The sequence below is a fragment of the Tursiops truncatus genome, chromosome 5 (assembly GCF_011762595.2).
Source record: "Tursiops truncatus isolate mTurTru1 chromosome 5, mTurTru1.mat.Y, whole genome shotgun sequence".
In the NCBI taxonomy this organism is placed as follows: domain Eukaryota; kingdom Metazoa; phylum Chordata; class Mammalia; order Artiodactyla; family Delphinidae; genus Tursiops; species Tursiops truncatus.
In genome coordinates this window covers 72,202,092-72,229,143 of record NC_047038.1, presented here as the reverse complement: position 1 = coordinate 72,229,143, position 27,052 = coordinate 72,202,092, and the positions used below count along the sequence as shown (strand labels likewise).

General features: G+C 42.1%; 1 long non-coding RNA gene and 1 other non-coding gene across 2 annotated transcripts; both read right to left on the bottom strand.

The window, feature by feature from the left end:
- Positions 1-16,897: 16,897 nt before the first annotated feature.
- On the bottom strand, positions 16,898-21,704 carry LOC109548837 (uncharacterized). The gene is made up of 3 exons (XR_004526678.2): positions 21,605-21,704; positions 21,178-21,314; positions 16,898-20,476 (listed from the first exon to the last, which is right to left on the bottom strand). It is a non-coding gene; the product is annotated as an uncharacterized lncRNA (long non-coding RNA).
- Positions 20,790-20,911, bottom strand: LOC117312489 (small nucleolar RNA SNORA26). Its single transcript, XR_004526817.1, has one exon. It is a non-coding gene; the product is annotated as a small nucleolar RNA SNORA26 (small nucleolar RNA).
- Positions 21,705-27,052: the final 5,348 nt, after the last annotated feature.

Below are 27,052 nucleotides of genomic sequence, written 5' to 3'. Positions count from 1 at the left end.
ATGTCTCTTGGAAGGATAAGGTCTTATTCTGTCAACTGGCATGAGCGATTTTGAGGTGTGTTTGGCCACACAATATTGCGTTAAAGGATATGCACCTTTTCTGCTTCCTTATGTAAAGTTTGTAGGGCATGAAAAGTTACAGAAAATAGTTTCAAAATTATTAATGGACACATTTTTGATGCTTGGATCTTAAGTTATTTTGTACGAGGGATACTCTCCTTCCATCATTTTGTAACAGATGGAGCACAAGATACATTAGTTGGCAAAAGAGTTTATTAGCCAACTGAAAATCCTCAGATGTTTTAACATTTCATTGAATTATTTATCAACATTTACCAAGACTCAATGAAAGATGCCAGAAAGCAGGGGCCATTGTAATCAATTCTGTTAGAATTAACAGTAATCCTTTGAATGATATTTGTTACAATGATAAATAATTTGAACACCTTAATCTACAAATAGAATTAAGATGGGAGACAGCTTCAAGAAGCACTTGAATTGTGTTCCACCAGACTACCAGATAGGGGAGACTTATCAAGGCAAAAACTGCAAGGTTACAGTTGTTACATAACTTGTTTATCAAGAATTATAGTGGGAGCTGGCAGGAAGTAAGGGTGCTTGTTAAATAAGGATTGATTGGGGTCTGAAATGGTTGCATGGTTACACGGGGGAACAACCTTGAGATAAGGTTGCAGCTAGCAAATGGTTTAAAAATGGCTGGTGGGAAAGAAGATATACAGATTGCCAACAAACAGATGGAAGGATGCTCAGCATCACTAATCATTAGAGAAATGCAAATCAAAACTACAATGAGGACTTCCCTGGTGGCGTAGTGGTTAAGAATCCGCCTGCCGAGGCAGGGGACACAGGTTCGAGCCCTGGTCCGGGAAGGTCCCACATGCTGCGGAGCAACTAAGCCCGTGCACCACAACTACTGAGCCTGAACCCTAGAGCCGGAGAGCCACAACTACTGAAGCCCGCGCACCTAGAGCCCGTGCTTCACAGCAAGAGAAACCACTGCAGAGAGAAGCTCGCGCAGCACAACAAAGAGTAGCCCCCACTCGCTGCAACTGGAGAAAGCCTGTGCACAGCAACGAAGACCCAATGCAACTAAAAATAAATAAATAAAAATTAAAAAAAAACAAAACTACAATGAGGTATCACCTCACACCAGTCAGAATGGCCATCATCAAAAAATCTACAAACAATAAATGCTGGAGAGGGTGTGGAGAAAAGGGAACCCTCTTGCACTGTTGGTGGGAATGTAAATGGATACAGCCACTATGGAGAGCAGTATGGAGGTTCCTTAGAAAACTAAAAATAGAACTACCATACGACCCAGCAATCCCACTATTGGGCATATACCCTGAGAAAACCATAATTCAAAAAGAGTCATGTACCACAATGTTCATTGCAGCTCTATTTACAATAGCCAGGACATGGAAGCAACCTAAGTGTCCATCGACAGATGAATGGATAAAGAAGATGTGGCACATATATACAATGGAATATTACTCAGCCATAAAAAGAAACGAAACTGAGTTATCTGTAGTGAGGTAGATGCACCTAGAGTCTGTCATACAGAGTGAAGTAAGTCAGAAAGAGAAAAACAAATACCGTATGCTAACACATATATATGGAATCTAAAAAAAAGAATCTAGGGGCAGGACAGGAATAAAGACACAGATGTAGAGAATGGACTTGACATGGGGAGGGGGAAGGGTAAGCTGGGACGAAGTGAGAGAGTGGCATGGACGTACATACACTACCAATTGTAAAATAGATAGCTAGTGGGAAGCAGCTGCATAGCACAGGGAGATCAGCTCCGGTGCTTTGTGACCACCTAGAGGTGTGGGTTAGGGAGGGTGGGAGGGAGGGAGACACAAGAGGAAGGAGATGTGGAGACATATGTATATGTATAACTGACTCACTTTGTTATAAAGCAGAAACTAACACATTGTAAAGCAATTATACTCCAATAAAGATGTTGGGGGAAAAAAAGAAGAATAAAAGTGACCCTTTGGTTCTCCTGGTCTTTTTTTTTTTTTCTTATCAAGTTGATTTCTTAATTATTCCCTTATGTACTCATCCATTTGTTCAACAGTCAGGAAACATTAGTTGAGTATTTCCCATGTGCCTGCCATTGTTCTAGGAGCTGAACATACCCCAGTTAACAAGGCAGACATAGGTTTACATTCTGTCAAGAGGAGACAGAATGTAATGTAATGTGTGTGTTTGTTTGTTTTTATAGTTTGCATGAAAACACACCTTCTGTAGGCAGGGTTTATTACCTTCTCACTGGCTAAAAGCATGAAGTTTTATAGTTTTCATGGACATTTTCTTCCCCTTTTAGACATTTCTGAGAAATTAAAAGAATTTACAGAAAGGTACAGAAGTTTCTCCAGATGTTTGATGAAAACCAGCACATTTAGTGTTAGTGACAGAGCGAGTCTGGAGCCCACACAAAATTACACTTTGGAAAGTGCTGTATTGATGATTGTGAGGAGCTGGCACTACTACTCTAATAAGCTACTTTCTTGCAGTATATTGGGATTTACATACCTTTGCTGCGATTCAGTTTCCTTACTGTAAAATGGGAATGATAATAATAGAGTCTGTCTCATTGGGTTCTCATGAGAGTGCTTGAATTTTGCATGCAAAGTGTCAGAAAGTGCCTGACCTACAGAAAAACACTTCCCAAATGTTAGTTTTTTATTTTTACCTTAAACTGGGGACTCATAAAGTTTCTTGGAGGAAGACATATTTAAGCTGGACCTAAAGGACAAGAAGGACCCAGCCTCGTGAAGATGGGCTGGAGAGAGTGATCTAGGCAGAGGAAACAACTGGTACAAGACTCAGGTGGGGCCATTCAGGAGCAGAGACTGGGGGGAGGTGAGTGGTCACGTGCAGCCCTGTGAGCCTGACGAGGGATTTAAATTTTAAGAGCCACAGAAAAGCAAGGGAGAGTGTTAAGCGTGAGAGTTGACCAGGTCTTACTAAGATCTTTAAAAAGGATCTCTCAGCTTGTCATGCAGAGAATGGATTTTTAGGAAGGCAAGGGTGGAACCAGAGAGACAAGTTAGCGGCAAGGCTATTTCAGAGGTCAAGGTAAGAGAGACTCTGAGCCAGGATCGCAGAAGTGAAGACTGGGAGAAGTGATTTATTAACTGTGTGTCATACTTGATTTTTAAACTTCCTATTCTGTTATTGTGCTTTTGTTTTCCATTTTACAGATATTTAAAATTCAGATGTCTTTTTTCTATTGAGTTCTTCAAAGGAGAAATTGACTTTTCTTCCACTGATGTGTTTCAAAAAATCATTCTCTAATAATTCTCCATTAATTTAAGCTTTTACATTTAAATTCTTATTCTTCAAATTTCTATCCAGTTATCAAAATGTATTCATGGGTTTCCTTTATCCCTTTGATTTTGAAAACTCTTACACAGCCAGGTTTTCTGTTTTTTTCTTCTTTAAACTTCTTGGGGTTGTGCCTGTTTCTGAATTCTTCTAAATTGAAGTACTAGTCTGTAATTGCTGCATAATAGGCTATAAAAGCTGGTAATAGCCCTTTTCTTTCCCATATATTATGTATAATATATATTATATTTGAATCCATTTATTTTTCCATTTAAATAATTTTATATTTAGTATTCTCTCTATATTAGAATTACATTAAAATCTAAATGCTATAATTTACACATTTATGCAATTATAAATTAAATAGGGTAAACAGACATATAAATACTTAGTCTCAAGTTTCAGATTTCATTTCTTATGCACCCAGTGATTCATTATTTTCTGTCTCCCTCCACCCTTTATGCTTGTAAACTCACTCTGTTCAAGAATATGCTATAGTTCTCCAGCTGTCCAATTTCTTTTTCAAAAGACTGCCAGTAATAAAGTTAAAAGCTAGCACAGAAATGGTACTTACTATGTAGCAGGGACTGTTTAAGCACTTTACATTTTCAAATCGTGTAACCTGTTCAACTCTATGAGGTAGATACTGTTATCATCTCCATTTTACAGATGGTTAGACTAAGACTCAGGTTAAATAACTTCCCAATTTCCACAACTACTAAGGGTGGAAGCCAGGGTGGGCACCAAGCAGCCTGCTCCAGAGGCTGTTCTCTGTAGCACTACCCAGTATAGTTGATGACTAAACAAATATATACTATATCTTTTGTTGTTTTAAGTATTATATATTTTTGTGACTGTTTTCAATTGGATCTCTTATTTTTCAGCTGGTTATGACTGGTTATACAAGGATCCTATTGACTTTCTTTTTTTTTCTCACCATTAACCTATTTTTATACCTCCAGGATTTTTTTTTTAAACCTAATTCCTTTGGATTTTCTAGGATTATCAATTGCATCACCAGCAAATAATGGTGCTTTTCTCTTTTCATGTGTAATTACATTAGCATGGGATTTCCAAAGCGATATTAAATAATTGTGTAAGTGGGAGCTAATTTTTATGCCTGAAATGAAAGAAAATGTGTCTAGTTTTATTATTAGATCTAATTGCATAAAAGTTAATTTTTGTATTCGTGAACGTATTCATTTTGTCTGATAGGAACACACATTTCTGTACTAATGGTACGTACATCTGAGATTTCCCCCCGCCCACCGCCCTGCCAAACTTAAATTATAAGTGTAAGTGCTCTGGCTAGAAGACCTTAAAAGACCCTAAAAGTATAAAGATGAATTTAATTCAGCTAAATTGGATTTGAAAGTATGGGAAATCTAAGTGTGATTTAGATATTGTAGGGAAAGGAAGAATACTTTAGATGAAACAGTGTTTACTAGCTCACTGTTTAGGGCACTAGTTCTCAAACTGGGCTGCATATTGGGATCAACTAGTAAGATTTACAAAAAATACTGATGCCTGTGTCCCGCTCCCAGGTAATCTGATGTAATTGGTCTGGGCTGCAGCATGGGCACTGGAAAGTTTTTAAAACACCCCAGATGATTCTAATGTATGGCCAAATTTTATAACCACTAATTAGGGAAGACTTTAAACCTGTTTCTCACCCTGCACAAATTCTGGTTAAATAGGTTTGCAGAGCCTAGTAGTAAAATATGCCGCTGTTGTATACCAATGTTCATAGCAGTGTTCGTCACAAGAGCCCAAAGATGGAAACAATCCAATACCCACAGATGGATGTGAATGGATAAACAAAATGTGGTATATACATATAATGGAGTATTATTGAGCCTTAAAACTGAATGAAATTCTGATAGATGCTGCAACATGCATGGACCCTGAAAACATCATGCCGAGTTAAATAAGCCAGATCTTGCATGATTCCACTTGCATGAAGTTCCTAGAAGAGTCAAATTCATAGAGACAGAGAGTGGAATAGAGGTTACCAGGGGCTGGGAGAAGGGTGCGTGGGGAGTTATTGTTTAAGGGGTATAGAGTTTCAGTTTGGGGATGATGAAAAATTTCTGGAAATGGATAGTGGTGAGGATTGCACAACGTTGTGAATGTTCTTAATGCCACTGAATTGTACACTTAAAAATGGTTAAAATGGTAAATTTTTTCTTATTGTGTGTGTTTTTTGTTTTGTTTTATACAAATTTATTTATTTATTTTTGGCTGCCTTGGGTCTTTGTTGCTGCACGTGGGCTTTCTTTAGATGCAGTGAGCAGGGGCTACTCTTCGTTGTGTGCGCAGGCTTCTCATTGAGGTGGCTTCTCTTGTTGCAGAGCACGGGCTCTAGGCGCGCGGGCTTCAGTAGTTATGGCACACGGGCTCAGTAGTTGAGGCTCGCGGGCTGTAGAGCGCAGGCTCAGTAGTTGTAGTGCACGGGCTTAGTTGCTCCGCGGCATGTGGGATGTTTCCGGACCAGGGCTCCAACCCGTGTCCCCTGCATTGGCAGGTGGATTCCTAACCACTGCGCCACCAGGGAAACCCTAAAATGGTAAATTTTATGTTATGTATATTTCAGTACAATAAAAAAATTTTTTTAAAGTTGCCGGTGGTGGGCTATGGGCCACCTTTTCCAGCTGGTTTTAGAGTGTTGATGGTAAGGAATGTGATACAGAGTGATTTAGTAACGACCTTAATAGAGTTTGTTTGGTGGTGGTTTTCTCTCCACACCATTTTTGAAGAAGGTAGCTCTTTTACTTTCCTAACAATTGTTAACTGTTATAAAACCTCCGCACGTGTGCAGACAGGTAGAGGCAGTAAAACTGTAATCCGCAGTGCAATGCCGTGAAGACTATTGTGTGAGGATCCTTCTGAAGCAAACATCAGAAGAGTCTCTTTCACCCTCACACCTTTGATGTACTCCTGCCTGGACTGCACGTGTACACAGCAAACAAAAAGACATCGAGATCACTATTATGTGAGGCATTTAGCAAGAGAATATAATTTGTACTGGACTTGACGATGTTTCTGGTGTTCCAAAGAGAAAGGTGAATTGAAGTAAGTCTCTTTGGTATCAAGTTTCACGACAAAAATGAGGCCATTTATAAACGGTCTTGACTGTTTGAAAGAGATGGATCACGATGTCAAAGAAAGGCCTTGATTTACGAGTCTGATAATCTGCCTGAGCAGAAGACAGGTGAGCTTTCTTAGCTTGGTTTTCCTATGCAAAGTAATTGTATCATAAATTCATCGTGGGTGCCAGGAGCATATTCAGAGTTTCTAAATTCTGAAAGATGTATTGTCCAGGGGATATGCTTCCTCACCAGGCAGAGGATTCTAGAATTGCACTGTCTAGAAGTGTGCTCTTGAAATGAGGCTAGTGCTACTGAGTATAGTAATTTCCTATGGCTGCTGTAACAAATTTCACAAACTTGTTGGCTTAAAGCACACGTTTATTATCTTACTTTTCTGGAGGTCAGAGTTGGAAGTCAGTTTCACTGGGCCAACATCAAGGTGTCTGTAGGGCCACGCTCCTCTGGAAGGCTGTAGGGTACACTGTTTCTGTCCCTCTCCCAGCTTCTAGAGCTCCATTCCATGCATAGGTTGGCTCAAGGCCCCTCCCTCCATCTTCAAAGCATCTTGCTTTGAAGCATAGCATCTTGCTTCAGCCGTCACATTGTCTTTTTCTTCTGTTCTGCAGTCAAATCTCTCTCTCTTCCCTTCTTATAAGGACACCTGTAATTACATTTAGGGTCCACGTGAATAATCCAGGATAATTTCTCCATCTCAAGATCTTTAGTGTAATCGCATCTGCAAAGTCCATTTTGTTATATAAGGTACAACTAATAGGTGCTGGAAACTAGGATTTGGGTCTATTTGGAGGCCATTGTTCAACCTACCATACTGAGGACTGAATTTTTAATTTAGTTAAATTTAAATATCTGTGTGGGTAGTGGCCACCATATTGTATATATGAAACATAAAACATTTCATCCTCACAGGAAGTTCTGTATACAGCATTGCTTTAGAAGACATCTAGCAGCCAATTCTAGATGCTTCATTTCATAGCTACAGGCCATCTTTTTTTTTTTCCAATAAATTTATTTATTTATTTAGGCTGCGTTGGGTCTTCGTTGCTGTGCGCGGGCTTTCTCTAGTTATGGTGAGTGAGGGCTACTGTTCGTTGCAGTGTGCGGGGCTTCTCATTGCAGTGGCTTCTCTTGTTGTGGAGCACGGGCTCTAGGCATGTGGGCTTCAGTAGTTGTGGCACACGGGCTCAGTAGTTGTGGCTCGTGGACTCTAGAATGCAGGTCAGGGTTGAGTTGCTCCGCAGCATGTGGGATCTTCCTGGACCAGGGCTCGAACCCATGTCCCCTGCATTGGCAGGTGGATTCTCAATTACTGCGCTACCAGGGAAGTCCTACAGGCCATCTTAAGTTAATTGTTGGGCTGCTCTTCAAAAAACAAACAAAATCTATGTAAATCTTTTTTAAAATTTTTTAGGAATTCAGAACACATCTTCCCATAGGTGGGCCAAGGAAAGTCCCTGGCGATGCTTCATCGTTGAGCAAAGATGTAGTGAGTATTTATGATGGGTCAGGCACTGAACTCTAAAACTAGTTCATAATCTACAACATAATTAATAAACATTGTGATAGCAGGAAGCACTGGGAGCCTGGGATCAGAAGCCAGTCCCAGTGAGGTCAGGGAAGGATTCTGGAGAATGCAAAAACCTAAGTTAAGAAGTTGCCAGGCCAAGAAGGGTGAGAAAGAACACAGGCAGAGTGTAAGAAAGATGTTATCGGCAGAGGGAGAAGCACGCACAGAGGAAAGAGCTTAAGAGAGGGCTTTGGGAGCTAAGTAGTGCCATGTGACTGAGTATGTGGGCTCTAAGGGGGAAGGCGGAAAAGAAGGCAGGGGACACGTCTTACTGGGCCTAGTATGTCATCCTAAGGAGTTTGATCTTTACCCTTAGTATCAGGATTGGTTTTAATGCAAATAACAGAGGCCCAGTAATAGTGCCTAAGGTTCTGATCACCAATTAAGATGTGGGGGGATTTCCCACACACATCCAAGTAATGCTTGGATACCAGCTAGCTGTCCTGCAGTTCAGCTCTATTCTGACACTGTCTGCCTGGAGGGAGCATCAGATCCCACAGCTGAAGGACTCAGTCCCTCAAGACTGCCCCCACCCCCCATCCAGTGCCAACTGTGAGTCTAGGTTGTTACCTGTGCTTTTGACCAGCTGGCTTAAATCAAATGTTCTCACGATCCTAGCCTGGGGTTCGACTGATTAAAGTGGCTCACAGACCTTAGAGAAACATTTTACTTAACTAGATTACCCGTTTATTATAAAAGGATATAACTCAGGAACAGCCAGCTGGAAGAGATGCAGAGGGCAACATATTAAGAAGGGGGTGGAGTCTCCATGCCCTCGTTGAGGCATTCTCCCAGAATCTCCACGCACTCAGCAACCCAGAGCTCTCTGAACCCCGTCCTTTTGGGTTTTTATGGAGGCTTCATTACTTAGGCATGATTGATTAATCAGTGGCCTTTAGTGATTGAGTCCACTGCCGGCCCCCTTTCCTTCCCCTGTGTGTGTGTCAGGGTGGGGGAGGGACTAAAAGCTCCAACCCTCTAACCACAGGGTTGGGTCCTCAGGCAACCAGCCCCCATCCTTAGGTGCTTTCCAAAAGTCACTTCATTAACATAACAAAAGACACTTTTTATTGATCTCACACTTAAGAAATCCCAAGGGTTTTAGGAGCTCTGTGCCAGAAACAGGGACAAAGGCCTGGTGTATGTTTCTTATTATAAATCACAGTATCACAGGGCCTTGAACAAGGCAGATGTTTATCAGGACCAAGGCTGATGTGGAAGTTGTGGTCCATACAGTTCTCAGGGGCTCAGATTCCTTATACTTCATTTCTCTGCGGTCTTTAGTGTATTAGTTTCCTAGAGCTGCTGTAACAAAGTACCACAGACTGGGTGGCTTAAAGAACAGAAAAGTATTGTCTCCCAGTTCCGGGGGCTGGAAGTCTGGGATGAAGGAGCCGACAGGGTTGGTTCTTTCTGGGGGCTGGAAGAATGCATGTGGTCCAGGCTTCTCCCCTAGTTTCTGGTGGTTTTCTGGCAACCTTGGGCATTCCTTGGCTTGTGGAGTATCTCTTCCTTCCTCTTCATATTCATATAGTGTTCTCTGGGTGTGTGTCTCTTTGCCCACATTTCCCCTTTTCATAAGGACACCAGTCATATTGGATTAGGGGCTCCCTCTACTTTAGTATGACCTTCTTACCCAATTACATCTGCAATGACCCTATAACATCACATTCCAAATAAGGTCACGTTCTGAGGGAGTTAGGACTTGGACATGTGAATTTAGGGGAGACACAATCCAACCCATAACATCGAGGGTATGGTCAAAGATAGCAGCTAGAGATCCAGCCATCACATTTACATTCAGGGGCTTCTTAAAGGGCCCATCCTTGCAGGTCCTTTTGCACATTAACTTGAATATTTGCTCTGGAGGGTGTCTCAAAGCAGCCTAGCACAAACAGATTCTGGTTCTGAGGTGGTCATTGGAGAGTTGTTCTCCTAAAGAGGACACTGGCCACTTGTTAGCAATGCCGCCTCTTCAGAAGTGGGGGTCAGAGAAAAGCCTCGCTGAGGACTGAGGAGAGGGAGAGGGAAGCTTGTTGCTTCTCCTCAGATCATTCCAGAAGGACTTCATGGAGGAGAAAGGATTTCAGGAGGCATTTACAAGACCAAGTTGCTAGGGCCATCTGGCTCATTTCCCACAGGTTAGTTTCAACTATGACATCCTACAGACCTGCCAGCAGGATTCATTGCCACCTTTCATTTCTTCTGTGCTTTCACCCCCTCTCCCTTTTGTAGTATCTGTTCTGCTGGGGGTTGTGGTTATTGTGGGCTTGCCTCCTCTATTAGACAATATGTTCCTCAAGAGGAAACAAAGCGCCTTTGAAGTCTGATAGCTCTCGTAGAGGTGGTGGTGGTGGGATTCATAGCTTCAATCTCAGCTCCAGCACTTATTAGCCCCAGAACCTTAGTTTTATCATCTGAAAAGTGTGGTAACAGTATTTACCTTACAGTGTCATTATGATCATTAAAAATAACAAATGCAAGTGCTTGGGCTAGAGCAGATGCTCAACGGTAACTATTGGGTTGGGCCAAAAGTTCATTCGGGTTTTCCTGTTACATCTTATGGAAAAACCCAAACGAACTTTTTGGCCAACCCAGTATTATTGGTTGTCAGAGTTTATCTCCAGGGCCCAGCACAGGCCATCTTGTAGAGTAAGCACTCAATAAATATTTGTTGCCCCAGTGGAAACTTAGATCATGACTATAGCCCTGTGCTATCCTCAGATCTGGAAACGATAATTTAAAAAGCCATCACAGTAACTATAAAACACAAGACGTTGGAAAAGAAAGGTATCAAATGTGGGGAGAAATAAATACATTTAATGTAAAAAGAAACACCCGAAGGACATAATAAGTACACATGTATCATTTACAAGTCAAAAGACTCTAGTGTCACTGATGGAATAAACAGGACAATATGGCTTGAGGAATCCCTGACACACAGGAGCCAGATCTGACTCAGACCTCTGATTGCAGGTCTGAGGGCAAACCCTCAAACACAGCTAGTGACAGCCCAGGAAAGCCCTCTGAAAGAGAATTATTAAGTGTGACCTTGGATGACAGCAGATAATAAACTACAGGTAATGGTACTAGAGTAAGAATCTTTCCATGTGATTTGGGGCTACAAATTTTATGGTGTCTGATCACAGGAAATGTCTCCCAAAGCATTAAACTCTCCCACACTTGAAATAATATTTTCATTGCTAAAAGTGCAAGATCAAAAGAGCCGGACACCTTACCTATCTTTGGGAAGATGCATTTTGAATTTCTTTCAAAAAGATATTACACAGATATTTTTGAAGAGCAGCCCAGCCATAACTCAAGATGGCCTGTGGCTATAAAATGAACTATCTGGTATTGGCCTCTAGATGTCTTCTAAAGCAGTGCTGTCAACAGAACTTCCTATGAGGATGTTCTATATCTGCTCTGTCCAATATGGTAGCCACTAGCCACATAGCTATTTAAATTTAAATTAAATTAAAAATTCAGTTCACTGGTACACTCTCAAGAATAATTATAAAGCTGTAGTAATGAAGACCATGTGGTATTGGTGCAAAGATAGACAATACCAACCTATCAAGCAGAATAGAGTGGGAAATAGGTCTACACATATGTGGTCACCTGACTTACGATAACTGCAAATGGAGGGAAGTGATCTTTTAAATAACCACGCTGGATTCATTGGATAGCCACATAGAAAAAAAGATGTGTGGACCCAGTTTTATATCCCATCACTCACAACAATCAGTTCAAAATGGATTACAATTCTAAATGGGCAAACTAAAGCTTTTGGAGGAAAACAGAGAAGGAATATTCATAACCTGGAGTAGGCAGAGATTTCTTAAATAAAACCAGTCACCATCAAAAGTTGATACATTGGAGTGTTAAAACTAACAACTTTTGGGGGGCTTCCCTGGTGGCACAGAGGTTAAGAAACCACCTGCCAATTCAGGGGACACGGGTTCGAGCCCTGGTCTGGGAAGATCCCACATGCCACGGAGCAACTAAGCCTGTGTGCCACAACTACTGAGCCTGTGCTCTAGAGCCACGAGCCACAACTACGGAGCCCACGTGCCACAACTACTGAAGCCCATGCGCCTAGAGCCCATGTTCCACAACAAGAGAAGCCACTGCAATGAGAAGCCTGCGCACTGCAACGAAGAGTAGCCCCCGCTCGCAGCAACTAGAGAAAAGCCTGCGTGCAGCAACGAAGACCCGACGCAGCCAAAAATAAATAAAATTAAAAAAAATACGACTAAGAACTTTTCCCCTCAAAGGACATCCTTAAAAGAATGAAAAGGAACTCAGAATTGGAGGAGATATTTGCAACACATACACTTGATAAAGGATGCATATAGAAAAAGTCCTCTTATAATGGATAAACTGGTATACTTATCCAGCGGAATACTACTCAGCAGTAAAAAGAAATGAATTACTGACACGTGCAACAACATGGAGGAGTACAGTATGCTGAGTGAAAGAAGTCACAAAAGAGCACATACTGTATGATTCTAGTTATATGAAATTCTGAAACAGGGTAAAGCTAATCTACAGCAGGGAAAAAAATAAATCAGAACTGTCATTGCCCCCAGGAAAGTGGAAATGGAGAATGACTTGGGAGGTGGCATTGAAAAACTCCTTTGCTCAAAACTCAGCAAATCTACACTGAAGATTTGTGCATTTAATGTAAGTTTTACATTACACTAATTTGATGTAAGTTTTACATCAAAACCTTAAATACTGAATTCTAATTAATTACATATATGCTGAAGTATTTAGAGGACATGTATTGCTATCTGCAATTAACTTTGAAATGCAACAACATGAAGATGGATAAAGAGAAGGATAGAAATGTAATAAAGCAGGTTCTATAGAATATTAATGGTAGAATCTGTGTGGTAGGTTTACTTGTGTTTACTTTAAAATTCCTTAAACTTTGCTAAATATTTGAAAATTTTTATAATCAAATGTTAGGAAAACTCAAAAAACAACTCAGAAAAATGGGCAAAGAATTGAACAGAAATTTCATAAAGGTATTTCTAAATACCCAGTAAACATATGACTAGGTGCTCAAATTCATTAATCAGGGAGATGAAAATTAAAATCACAGGAGACATAATTATCAGCCACCAAAATGGCCAAAATGAAAAAAGATGGGAAATACCCAGAGTTAATGAGACTGTGGAACGACTGGAACTCTCAGATGTTGCTGATCGGAGTGTAAATCGGTGCCAACACTTTGGAAAACTGCTTTAAAATATCTACTAAATTTGGACCTGGCACAACTATGATCCAACAATTCCATTTCTGGGTATATACCCAACATGGCTTGTGTACTTATCTGTAGGTGTGAATACTTCAATAAATAGCACTGTCTGCCAGAGAGTGGCAATAAGGAGCCACAGACAGATTTGACATTTCAGAGACTTCAGAAGGATTTGAGAGACATGATCAGATTTGCATTAGGAAGATTAATCCTTGGCTTTGTAGAGGATGGCAAGGAGAGGAGTTAAGGGGCTGTTTGTAGAAGTAATCCAGCAATTATGAAGTCCCGAAATAAAGTAAGGGAGATAGGGGTGAAGAGGACAGAGTATAGTTCCTATTTGGAGAGCAAACACAGAACTTGGGCAGGTCACTAAATTCCCCTGTGCTTCTGGTTTCTTCACTTGAAAAATATTAACAGTACCTACTTCACTGATGATTATTTTGATGATTTAATGAGTTAAGGCACAGGAGGATTAGCGATTGTTAAAAAAAAAGCAATTTAATTCTCACTGCATACTATGCAGAGCAAGACGTAGGTATGGAGATGAGAAAGCTTTTAGAGAAATATTTTAATTTGGCAAAGTCCATGGAAGCCTGTTTTCTCCCAAGCACAGGTAAAATCAGCTCTCTGCCCAGGACTGGGTCAGTTTGGGGACACAGGGTAGAATGCTGAGCTTAGGAATGAGACAGGTCATGTCAGAATCTGGGCGTGAAATGGTCCTAAAATGCCATTTCTAGGGTGAAGAGCTGGGATTCTACTCAGGTAGCCCGAGCTCCTGCACTAGGAACTGGGGGGAAGCGTAGGCATTTCCCCTCCTGCTCCCCACCTCCTCAGCTGAGATATGGGGCCGCTAAATGGGGCGGGGATTCAAGCTGAGGAGGTGAAGTTGGGGCCGGAAAAGATGCCAACGGGACGCGAGCTTTCCCGTGCTGTTTCTAGCTGTTTCTAGCTCGTGCTTATTCGGCTGCTGTACCGATAGTTAAGGGAGGATAAGGTCACATCTACATTTTGAAGTTCGTTTCTAATGCAGACACTTAAAAGCAGCCCTATTCACCTCCTAAAAAGGTAATGCAGATTCCTCCAGTAAAGGAGCGTGTCAATATGTATTGAATTCTTGCGCATGGCAAACAACAAAAAGTTATTTTAAAGTAGTTTATACTTAATATTAACTAAAAGTCTTGAGCCTGAGTCTGTATTTTCACTGAAGAAAAAGCACTGCCAAGAAGGGCGGGGGGAAAGGCAGACGAGGATTGCGAAAATACTTAGACCTGTAGATACCTGAATTTTCATGTACCACTGTGAAACTTGGTAGAAAATAACAAATGTTGGCGAGAAGCTGGAGAAACTGGCACGCTTGTGCGTTGCTGGTGGATGTAAAATGGTGTAGCTGCCATGGAACAGTTTGCTTGTCAAAAAAGTAATTACCATATGATCCCGCAACTCAGCTTCTTGGTATATAACCAAAATTGAAAGCAGACTGGAGACAACAGCATCCATTCCCTTGTTATATATTTGGGAGTAAACTATTTTGGTATCTTGCATTTGGCCTATCAATTAGAAAAAAGATTTTGAACTAGCTCATTCTAAATATACAGCCAAGCCAGGTGGCAGCTTCCATAATGTCATTAGGATGTATTTTTATCTTAGGTTCTTTGCGGGGGGAGGGTAGGGGTAAATGCTCCCTGCACATCGTTAATGTTTTTCAAAGATTATTTGCACTCTTCTGTTTTAATTTTGACTAAGTTTTCATGTGTGGCTTTTGACATCAGATGAGTGGTTGCTGCACGGATATTATTAGAACACGTTTCAGCTGGCCACAACAGTGCTTTCAAGGTTGCCAGCTATCTTTGTGAGTAGATATGACAGGTTTTTTTTTCAACCATAAAAATGAGTGACCATAATTTAGAGCAAAGAATGCACATTAAACTTTGTGTAAAGTTAAGTAAATCTGCAAGCGAGACACTTGAAATGTTAAATGTAGTTTATGGTGAAGTAATGTCAAGAGCAAGAGTCTTTGGCATAAAAGGTTCAAAGAAGGCAGAGATGATACCCACGATGATGCAAGAAGTGGCTGGCCAGTCACCACGGGACATATGCAAACTGAGAGGGTCGTAATTTGTTTTGCTCAAATAACCAACTAAGAAAAAAACGGGTAAAAACTTAGACCAACTCATTCTGAAAGAAAACTTGCACCAGAAGAAATTTTCTAGCAAGATGATCTCTCCTGCTGTTGTGGTCAGTGATCCTGTAGAGGCCAAACCAAAATAGAGCTTGCACAGGAACCTGCCACTTGGGTGCATATTCAGGGCAGGCCTACAATTTTGTTTCATTGGTTTTGGAGAAGCTAAAATGAGCTGAGCTGCTTCAGACATTCTTCATTGGCTCTGTAGGTTTAAGCCACTTAACAGTGATTTAAGCAGAGTGAAACCTGTAGAGTTGAGTGTGCAAGTAGATAGCATGGAGCTAGAAGTTTATTAGGAGGAACCTAGCAAATCATTAGCTCAGAATGAGGAACTCAACATGGGAGCATTTCTAATTTCAAGTTGAGTTCATTTGAATAATCGGGTTACCTGCAGGCTGGGAGTTAAACCTTAAACAGGGAGCTAGAGATCAATGTAACTATGTGGAAACATCTCAAAAAATCGTGGCCACTTTTAGGCAGAAATATTCAGACTTGTAATAATGAAACTTTTCTGTTGTGGGAGACGTTGGAAACAGGTATTCAAGTCTGTTAGCAAGAAAAGAATCAGAAGAGACTGCAAGGAATGGTGGGCAGTTTATGACACTTTCCTCTTCTACCCCCCCTCCCCCAAGCCCCCAGTCAGGACCTGATTTTGGTCAAAAGTTAATGAAACCTCCTATTCGTTATGTAAATTCCAATTTTAAATAAATTTTCAGATATAAACTGTTCAGGTCTGCAACTTGGTATGAAAGGTAGACAAATAGGGCTCAGTTTGATCCTAACTTCTTTCATCAGAATGAGATTCCATAGGTTGAGAAGAGTTTCAAAAGGCAATACTGTGAATAGCAACATGTAAACAACACACAATCTTTTCAACAAGGACTGAGTTTTGACCTTCAGGTTTTCCATGTTTTATTTGACTGAGTGTGATGGTCCCATAAGAACACTGAGTTCAACAAGTGTGAATTTCTTATTCAGAAACTTGGGTCTTTGCCCTAGTTTCCTTACCAGTCTCTAGCATGAAGCTGCCATTATTCAGTATCAGTACTGTTGTAACCTAGATATTCAGTACATCAAAATTCCAGTGTATGGATGACAAGTCATAGCCCTGTGGTAGTGACCCTGAGAAAACTAGTTCTATTAGTTAATACTGTTTTTGTTAAACCTCCCAGAAATTCAGTTTTACATTTTGTGGAAACATGAGACAAGTCTGTGTTACCTCTGGGACGCTGCTAGCCAAAGCTGTATGGCCTACAAGGCAAAAATTATATAACCAACATAATTTTTTCCTATTGTTTTAGTTTCATTACCAGATTTTTACAACTTGAACTTTGGATGGTGTTTTGTACTGTGTAATGAAATTTATTAAAAGTATACATAAATGACACTCCAATAAATCATACATTGATTTCTTATACTTGTTTTGATAATCTGTATTTTATTATGAAGTATTTGCTAATCCTCCATATTTTAGCCACATGCTGATAACTCTTGTGATGCAAATCTAAGTAAATTTTAACAATTGCCATACCTCTGAAAATTTCTAAATTGACTAACAGTTAAGATCTACCCTCACCTACCCACCAGTAAGGTACTAGTGAAAACACAGCATAGGAGGTGGTGTGGTGTGGTGTGGTGAGGTTCCAGCTCTGGCTGTATTTGTGATCTTAAGCTTTCCATCAGTATTGGATACCTGAGGCTGCTGTAACAGATTACCGCAAACTTGGTGGCTTACTGAGACAACAGAAATGTATTCTCTCACAATTCTGTGGGCCAGAAGTAAGAAATCAACTCCACTGGATCAAATCAAGTGTATGCTCCCCCAGGAGGCTCTGGGGGACCGGGAATCAACATGTTCCTCACACCTTCCAGCTTCTGGTGGCTGCCAGCATCCCTCAGCTAGAAGCTGCATCACTCCAATCTCAAGGCCAACATTAAATCTGCTTCTTCACATGGCCTCCTCTGTTCATGGAATCTCCTGCCTGCCCACAGAGATGATCCAGGATAGTTTCCCCATCTCAAGACCCTTAATCACATCTGCAGCGACCCTCTTTCCAATACGGTAACATTTACAGGTTCGAGAATCTGATCTCTTTGGGGCCTACTACACCATCTCTCTAGGTTTTCCTTCTGTCTTCACCATATAACCTCTAGAACAGTATCTGTAGCAATGGAAATGTCCTGTATCTGCTGTCCAGTACCGTAGCCCCTAGCCACAGGTGGGCTAGGGGCTTGAAACGGGGCTAATGCAACTGGGGGCCTGATTTTTTAATTTTAGTTTTGCCTTAAATAGCCACGTGTGACTAAGAGCTGTCCTACTGGGCAGCGCAGATCTAGTGTTTCTATAGTTTTAAACTCTGGACTCCAAAGCAACTAAAGAGGTGTTTTGTCTTTCCTCCAAAGTTTTACCCCCTGGCTATAAAACTGCTCACATCTTTCACCTGCTATTGTTTAGTCTAGTGGACTTCAAGCTTTTTAGCCAAAAGCCTTGTTACTAAAAAAAAAATTATCTGGAAAATCAAAGTATGAACAAGACTGTAACTGGCTGAAGTTGGTTAGTGGGAGGGGGAGGATCTGTGGCAGACCCAGGGTCTCCACCTGTCTACCCAGCCCAAGTAACTCCTCAAGGGGCAAAGAACCAACACCAGGACTCAGTGGAGTGGAGCCACTTGTGAAACCAGTGGTCATCCTTGGGATCTTTGCTAGAGCCTTCAGACTTTTGTAGTTAGCATTTGAAGTCACTTCATCTAGGCTTTTAGCCTACCGAATACCCTCTCCACCACCACACTGCTAACTAGTCACAGCACTCAATTAAGGAAGCATCACAAGCCTTTACACTGGAGGCCTCCGTCAATGGACCAGTCGCAATCACATCCACTGATCTGCTATGTTCATGGATGTGTTCACCTAGAATAGTACCTGGCCCTAGGAGGTGCTGTATCGTTTTTTATGAACATTAAAGCCAGCATTTTAGTACCATATAAATATCAAATATCAGCATTTTCATTTTGATTCAATATTACAGTGATCATACGGTATTGTCAAAATGGCCCTACAGCACTACTAAGTGCTTACTACTCACCAGGGTATTTTTAGTAACTGTCATTATTATCAACTTACAGATAAAGAAACTGAAGTTAAGAAGTAGCTGGTCTAAGATCATACAGGGTGGGGATCTGAATCTAGGCTCTTATTATGCCACTTCTAAGTAAGCCACCCACTTGAGTGAAATTTATAATTCATTCCAACACAATTAACGATAGTACTAAACTTAATTATAAATGATACTGCTCCTTGTACTATAGTCATCATGGGTTTAGGGCTCAAGTTAAATATCTGAGAACCTATAGTATGCCAGGCACTTGGTTAGACCCCAGGAATATAGTGGGAACCAAGAGGGACTTTATGGGCAGGGGCAATTAGGCAAGCTCACAGGCAACTACAAAATGTGCTTCCAAGTACGATAAGGCCATTACAGGGTGCTACAGAAATCCATAACAAGAGCACTTGGGAGGGAAGACAGTGCTTACAGAAACGTGGGGAAGTGTATGGGTGCATTCTAGGTTAAGTTACAGCATTCAGAAGCCTGAGAGGCCAGAAAGCAAGCTGCCATCTTAGAATGGTCTGTAAAACACCCACCTCAGCCCTGCACACAAACTGCTGTCAGATCCTCCCGTAAGGTCACTTCTCTGCATCTTCACCTTGCTTTCCCCCCAAACCTTTAAACACATCCCTCCCCAGGGCCTTTGCACTTACTTTTCCTCTGCCTGAAATGCTCTTCACCCAAATATATGCAGTTGACCTTTGCACAATGCAGGGGTTACTCTGCATAATTTATAGATGGCCCTCCATGGACTATGTAGTGCTGTAGTACTTACAAATGAAAATTATCTGTGTATGAGTGGACCCATAAAGTTCAAATCCATGTTGCTCAAGGATCAACTGTATATAACCACATTATCTCCCGCAGCTCTTTCAGGTCTTCTGTAGTCAGTCATTCTCCGACCAGCTCCATCTGAAATTCTCATGTCCTCCACTCAGTGCATATACACGCCCTTCCTATTTCCCTTATCTTGTTTTCCCTCTAGCAATTACACTAACATTTGTTCAATAAATTTCCTATATTAGGAAGCTAGATTTTACAGAATAATATGGAATATAAAAAGAAATGACGTTTAAGAAGAGGCTAAAACAATATTTTGAAATAAGCATTAAAAATGAACCCAAGGTGAATACCTTTAAGACTTCTGGAAAATAAGGTATTTGTAAACATTCAGAGCTGATCAACAGGAGGAACTCCTAGCACACACTGGGCTGTTAATCTTGCTACACTGACACATTTCTTCCCATATGAAAACTTTCCCGTCACCTCCAATACTTTCAAATTCTAACTATCTAGCATCATTGCGTCCTTTAAATTCCTTTTTACAGCTCATTATGCTACATTCATCAGAAGCATTTAACATGCTGATGGATGCTCCTTTTGTATCAAATTTTGACTTCTTTTAGGTTCAATGTAATTATATACTATAAAGAGCTTATGTTCTCAACAGTAAGTCTCTGGTCCTTAACACTCCCCGCCCCCAAACTGACCTAATCCCCATCTGAATACTTCTACCGTTTAACCAGGACACTAAATCTCAAGAGATAAGTGACTTTTCATAGTTTACATAGCCAAAAAGGTACATATGAGGCTCCCTGTTCAGGGCTAGGCATATGTGATGGAATCTCAATTCACTACCTGAACTACTGCTTCATCTGTAATTTTACAGTATCCACTTCACAGAGTTGTGAGAGTTAAACCACCAGCACTACCCCACTGCCCTAAACTCCCAAGCCAGTGCAGATACATGGTTGCTACAAGTTATGTGAGAATAGTTGACCTCATTGGAGGCACTTGTGTGTTGTCAACTGCAGAGTGATAGTTGGTTTAAGTCAGCTAAAATACCAGTGTCAGGGCATTCCAGCTTCACTGGCTTGTACTTGTAGTCTTCAACCTATAAAAAGAAAAGTTTTAAAATTACCTTTCTGAATAGAGAAAAACAAACAAAAAAACCTTTGAGGTATTCTTTTCAGTTTGTCTCAAAGGATATCCAGAAAAAGCCTTTTGTACACCTGTTCCATCATCTAGATTTTTTTCCACCTTCAGAGATGACCACAAGATCCAAATACTCTATACTGTATGGTATCCCCAGAGGAGTCTAAAAAGCAGGCCTGAAGGTACCGTCAAACCTAAGGATAAGTTTATCACTTTGCTATTAACTGTACAAATATCACTAAGGTGCTAAAACAATGAAAACCTTCTGGTTCAGCTGTGACTCCAGACAGGATCCAAAGAGGAGTTCTACAATCTCTTCTCTGGGTTTTATGGAGACTTTCTTTACCCTTCTGTGTTAGCCTCTTAAGGCACTGCGTCAACCTTAAAAGGGCACAAGAAAGGGCGATTTGGGTTTTTCACAGGGTTCTCTACGATTTCCTGCGTTCCTCTCGTCAGTGTCCGTGGACCTCAGCAGTTTCTTTAACCGAGTCTGAAAACCCACTAGAAGCAGCTGTTCTGCTTGTGAACGTCCGTTTCCTTTGTTAAAGGAGGGCCGGATTCGGGCCTTTGCACCAAACACGTGCTTGGGAACCCTCCGGTCGCCATTGGCCACGTGCTCGGGCCCGGGTCATTTCACCTCACTCAAGGACGGGGACATACCTGCGTTTAGAACTCAGACCGCTGCACCCACAGTCGTTGGAGACAAACTCCCCAGGCTCACGGTCGGTCCGAGACCCGCTGCTGCCGCCGCCGCTGGGCCTGGCCCGAAACCGCTGCAAAGTAGCCGCGGCTGCGCCCTGGGGAAGCAAAGCGCAAACTTGTTACCGCGCCCGGGCCTGGCCGCCGGTAAGCCTCGGGGCGGCTCGGCGCGGCGCGTGTGCCTAGCGCGGCCCCGAGACGGGCACGGTCGCCCGCCCCCCCCAGGCCGCCGAGGGCTGCTCTACCCCTGCGTTCTGGCCGCCGGGAACAGTGGAGCTCCGGGCGGGCAAAGCTCGAGGGGACACGGGATAAGCCCAGCCCCACCCGGGCCCGGGGACCGGCCGAGTGCCACCCCCCCGGCCCCTTCACTGCGCTGACCCACACTCACCGCTCAATTCAGCAAGACTGAGGGCGATGCGGGCGTGCGGCGCCGAGACATTGCAGTTGGGGCGGGGCGGGGCGGGAAGAGGAGAAGGAGAGGGTAGGGGCGGGGCGGGAGGAGGAGAAGGAGGGGATAGGGGCGGGGCGGGAGGAGGAGAAGGAGGGGGTAGGGGCGGGGCGGGCAGCCAATCCCCGGGAAGTCTCCGGAGGCGGGTGGTGCGGGTCCGGCCATTGGTGCCCGCGGTCCCTTGCCGGCAGGGGTCTTTCTGTTCTTTCCGTGGCGGCAGCATGAGCTAAGCCTACGCGGAGCAAGCTTCTCGGAAGCTCCAGGAGTCTTGACACCTCCCCAGGCTTTGGCGCTCGTGGATCTGGTTCTCTGAGGCCAACGTGCCTTCCTCTGGACTCTCCTTAGGAGGCTCTAGCAGTTACCCCAGGGCTGAGGCAGGACCCAAGAGATTCCCCTTCTTACGACTACACAAGTTCAGTATGTGTTTAGAACCTGTCCTGCTAAACTGTAAGCTTCTTGAACACTCTCACCCCATGGTCCCTCCTAAACCTGGGAGGACCAGCCTCCTTTCTTCATGCTCTCTGTTCATTCATTCGCAGCGTTCAATAAGTATGTTGGAGGGGTGGGAGTGGCGCGGGGGGGCTATGTTGGGGGTGAGGTGGGAGGGAGGGAGGGAGGCACTATAATCCTTCCCGAGGTGACGGACTCAAACTTGGCAGACGATTAAGTGGGTTTAAATTGGAGTATGTGCTAAAGTGAGAACTTCTATTCCTGTTCTAAGAGTTTACCTTCTGTTAACAAATTTAATCCTCAAAATATTTTTAATCATCCCCACATTATAGGTGGGGAAGCCGAGACATGTCGAGTAACTTTCCAAAGTAACAGAGAAGCTAACAAGTGGTGGATTTTGGATTTGAACCCTAACAGTTTGAAGGCAGAGCCCCTCAAAATGCTATACTACATTGCTCTCCTCAGGTGGGTGGAGTCGGGAGCGAAGGGAAACAAGTGGCCTGCGTTTGATTGGCTGATCAAGGTAGGCATCTCCAGTGGAGTTGGGGGTCTACAGGCACAAAGAACAGCTTATGGTAGAGCCCGGAGGTAGACTGGAAAGCACTTGACCTGTTAAGGAACCCAGAGTGTAAATGGAACTTAAGGATGTAGGAGCAGAGTGGCCTGATAAAGAGATTGGGGCTAGACCATGCAGGAGGCCCTGGGGGAGCTTGTGTTTTATGTTGAGAACAATGGAAAGCCGTTCAAGCATTTTATTTTATTTATTTTTTATTAATTTTGTTTGTTTGTTTGTTTGTTTTTTGCGGTATGCGGGCCTCTCACTGTTGTGGCCTCTCCCGCCGCGGAGTGCTCCGGACGCGCAGGCTCAGCGGCCATGGCTCACGGGCCCAGCCGCTCCGCGGCACGTGGGATCTTCCCAAACCGGGGCACGAACCTGCATCCCCTGCATCGGCAGGCGGACTCTCAACCACTGCGCCACCAGGGAAGCCCTTATTAATTTTTTATTGGAGTATAGTTAGTTTACAATGTTGTGTTAGTTTCTGTTGTACAGCAAAGTGAATTAGTTATACAAATACATATATCCACTCTTTTTTAGATTCTTTTCCTGTATAGGTCATTACAGAGTATTGCGTAGAGTTCCCTGTGCCATACAGTAGGTCCTTATTAGTTATCTATTTTGTATATAGTAGTGTGTAGATGTTCAAGCATTTTAAAATGGAGGATGATAGGACCTGATGCAAGCTGTGGTTTATCAATTTATTTATTTTTGGCTGTATTGGGTCTTCATTTCTGTGCGAGGGCTTTCTCTAGTTGCGGCGAGCTGGGGCCACTCTTCATCGCGGTGCGCGGGCCTCTCACTGTCGCGGCCTCTCTTGTTGCAGAGCACAGGCTCCAGACGCGCAGGCTCAGTAGTTGTGGCTCACGGGCTTTGTTGCTCCGCGGCATGTGGGATCCTCCCAGACCAGGGCTTGAACCCGTGTCCCCTGCATTGGCAGGCAGATTCTCAACCACTGCGCCACCAGGGAAGCCCCCAAGCTGTGGTTTAAAGATGTGATTAAGATGATTTGACGAAAAGAAATGTAATAAAATTTATCAGTAAATCCTAGCAGCCAGTCACTACCTTGCAGATATTCATAAGATCATAGTAAAATGGGTTAAGGTGGCAGAGGGAACACCCGTTCACTGTCCCTTCATCCTTCTTCTCTCAGAGTCTTCCAAACAGAGACTCTGTAGCAGGGAGCAGGCTCTGGATTGCCAAGCTGAGAATAAACAACATGACCCTGGCTGTAGGAAGATAGATGTTCCTCTTCTTTTTTACTGCCTTGCACAGAAACACATTACTCCTAGTATCTTCCTCAGACCTTTTTTTAAAAAAATTTTTTCTGGTTGTGCTGTGTGGCATATGAGATCCTAGTTCCCTGACCAGGGATTGAACCCGCGCCCCCTACAATGGAAGCGTGGAGTCTTAACCACTGGACTTCCTGGGAAGTCCCCTTCCTCAGACCTTTTTTAATCCACTTTCTTTTTTCCAATGTAGAAAAGTCCTAATAATAAACCTGAAGCTCTCTTAGTCCCATTTTTGTGGTAAAGCCCAGCTCGTTCATAGTTGATAAATGTCAGAAGAGAGGCTGACATCCATGTATAAAGAAAGAAGTGGTACATGTGAAAAGTGAGATGGATTTAACCAGCAACATGAAAATGACTTGTAATATTTTTGTATTTGTTTTGATATTTGTAATTTTTAATAATTTATTGTTGTTCATTCATTTACTCATTGTTTATATCCCATTTTAGTCCAAAAAGAATATGAATGTAGTTTATAAGACTATATTACAATGATATTTTAAAAACAGTGAGGAAATTGGATTGCAGGAAAAATAAGATAAAAGTCTGGGGCTAGTACACAGACTATAACCCATGAAGCGCTGTACACTTGCTGAAAGAAGGCCAAAAATTTTGCTCTGAGCTGCTTAGCAGTCAATGCGAAAATCAGAAAATGGAAACAAATGAGACACTCAAGAGAAGCACAAAGATTCCGGAAGGAAATTTCCTCCACGGATCTTCATAAAGAGGGCACTGCAACCAACTTCCTCAATATCAATGACCTAAAAAAATGTTTGTAATTCACATGTCCGAGATTTCTGACACCCAGGCAGAGGATTTCCTAGTCAAGGTGATTTCACATACTTAAACTCACTTAAAACAATTTTTCCCCAAGTCCTAATTATCATGTGGCAAGATGGTTATCAGTCAGGCCAAGTGACATTTGAGAAGGAAATTGCATCTGATTATGAAGCAGATAGGCCACACTCTATAAAAATACTGAAATCAGTGATCGAAAACAAGTAGTATGCTCCCATAAGAAAGATATGGCAATTTGGGTTAATTCCCTGGTCAAAGATTCAGCATTAATTTGTGTGTGTGTGTGTGTGTGTGTGTGTACAGTATTAGATTTTTAAGACAACTAAATCTTTAACAAGATTATAAAATTAGGAAGTTCTCAACAATAAAATCCTAAGTCCAGCACAGCACATCAAAGTACAAATTTGTTTTGATGTGAAGTTAATTCATTGCTTAGAGTAAATATCAACTGAATATTCGGTTAACAAGAATTTTATCCTCTTAGAACTTAAAGTGGCCTTTAAAAATTTTTTTTATTCATTTATTTATTGGCTGCATTGGGTCTTCGTTGCTGCGTGTGGGCTTTCTCTAGTTGCGGCAAGCGGGGGCTACTCTTCATTGCGGTGCAGGGGCTTCTCATTGCGGTGGCTTCTCTTGTTGCGGAGCACGGGCTCTAGGTGCATGGGCTCCAGTAGTTGTGTCACAAGGGCTCAGTAGTTGTGGCGCGTGGGCTTAGCTGCTCCGCGGCATGTGGGATCTTCCCCGACCAGGGCTCGAACCCGTGTCCCTTGAATTGGCAGGTGGATTCTTAACCACTGCGACACCAGGGAAGTCCCGCTTTTCTCTTTTCTAAAAATGACCAAGGAACTTTGAGCTCAGTGCCTTTCTAGTCTGTCCATTAATTTCTCTGAGTTTACGGAATTATTCTCAATTCTCCCTCTGACCTTTTCCTGTTGAAAAGCTAAAAAGTAAGAACCTGCCTCTAATATTTGCCCTTCAATCTCACCCTAACACTGCAGGTACAACTGAAATTTTTGGAATCACAACACATTAAAATAATCAAGAAGCCCTGAGTTCCTTCATTCTTAAATTTTTATCATGAAAATTCCCAAATATGCCCAATGATAAAATTCAGCAAGTCCCTGTGTATTTATCTTCCAGTCAACAGCTATCAACCAAAACCAGCATTTATTTTGCATACTTGTTTCATCTATCTACCTTTTTTCTTGAAATATTTTAAAGAAGACCCCCAGATATCATGTTATTTCACCCCTCAATATTTCAGTATTAATCTCAAAAGACATAATCGTACCTGACAACAATGCCAGCATGATTGTTAAGAAAGTACACAATAATTCCAAATTCATATTCGACTTCCCCCATTGTCTAAAAATGTCTGTTTTACAGTTTGTTTGAATCAAGATTCAAACAAGGTTTACTTATTGTATTTAGTTATGTCTTCAAAGCTTAAGCCTCTTCTGGTGAAGAAAAAAATGTCCTCCTTTTTTTCTTTTCTTTTTTTTTTTTTTATTCCAACACCTTTAACTTTTTAAATAACAGTTTTGGAGATATAATTCAGATACCATAAAATTCACCCTTTTAAAGTGTGCAATTCAGTATTTTTTAGTATATTCAGAGAGTTGTACAATCATCACCATTATCTAATTTCAGAACATTTTCATCGCTCCAAAAAGAAACTCTCACCCACTAGCAGCCACTCACTACCTCTCTCCTCCCCACATCCTCTGGCAACCACTAATTTACTTCCTGTCTCGTTGGATTTGCCTATTCTGGACATTTCACATAAATGGGATTGTATAATACAAGATGTGGTCTTTTGTTTCTGGCTTCTTTTACTTAGCATAATGTTTTCAAAGCTAAACAAACAAGAGTAGTGCTATGCAGTGCTGGACTTCATTCCTTTTATGGCAGAATAATATTCCATTGATTGGACATACTAAATTTTGTTTACGTGTTTATCAGCTGGTGGACAGGTCAGTTGTGCTGTGGTGTGTTCCACATGCTGGCTGATTGCTTTTTCCTGCTGCTGTTCAACTTGTGTCTTTATCCTTCTCTCAAAGACTTGAGAGAAACCTCACATTGTTGAAAACTTGGTTGTCAGACTTTAGTGTGTGAAAGAACTACCTGCCACACTTGCTAAAGGTGCAGAATTCCAGGCTTATCAGCGGAGAGTCTGGTGTAGTCTGATTGGAGAGGGGACCCAGGAATTTGCATTTTTAACCCACCAGTTGATTCTGATGCAGGTATTCCCAGAATACACTTTGAGAAATTCTGCTAGGTATCCCTAAACCTTGA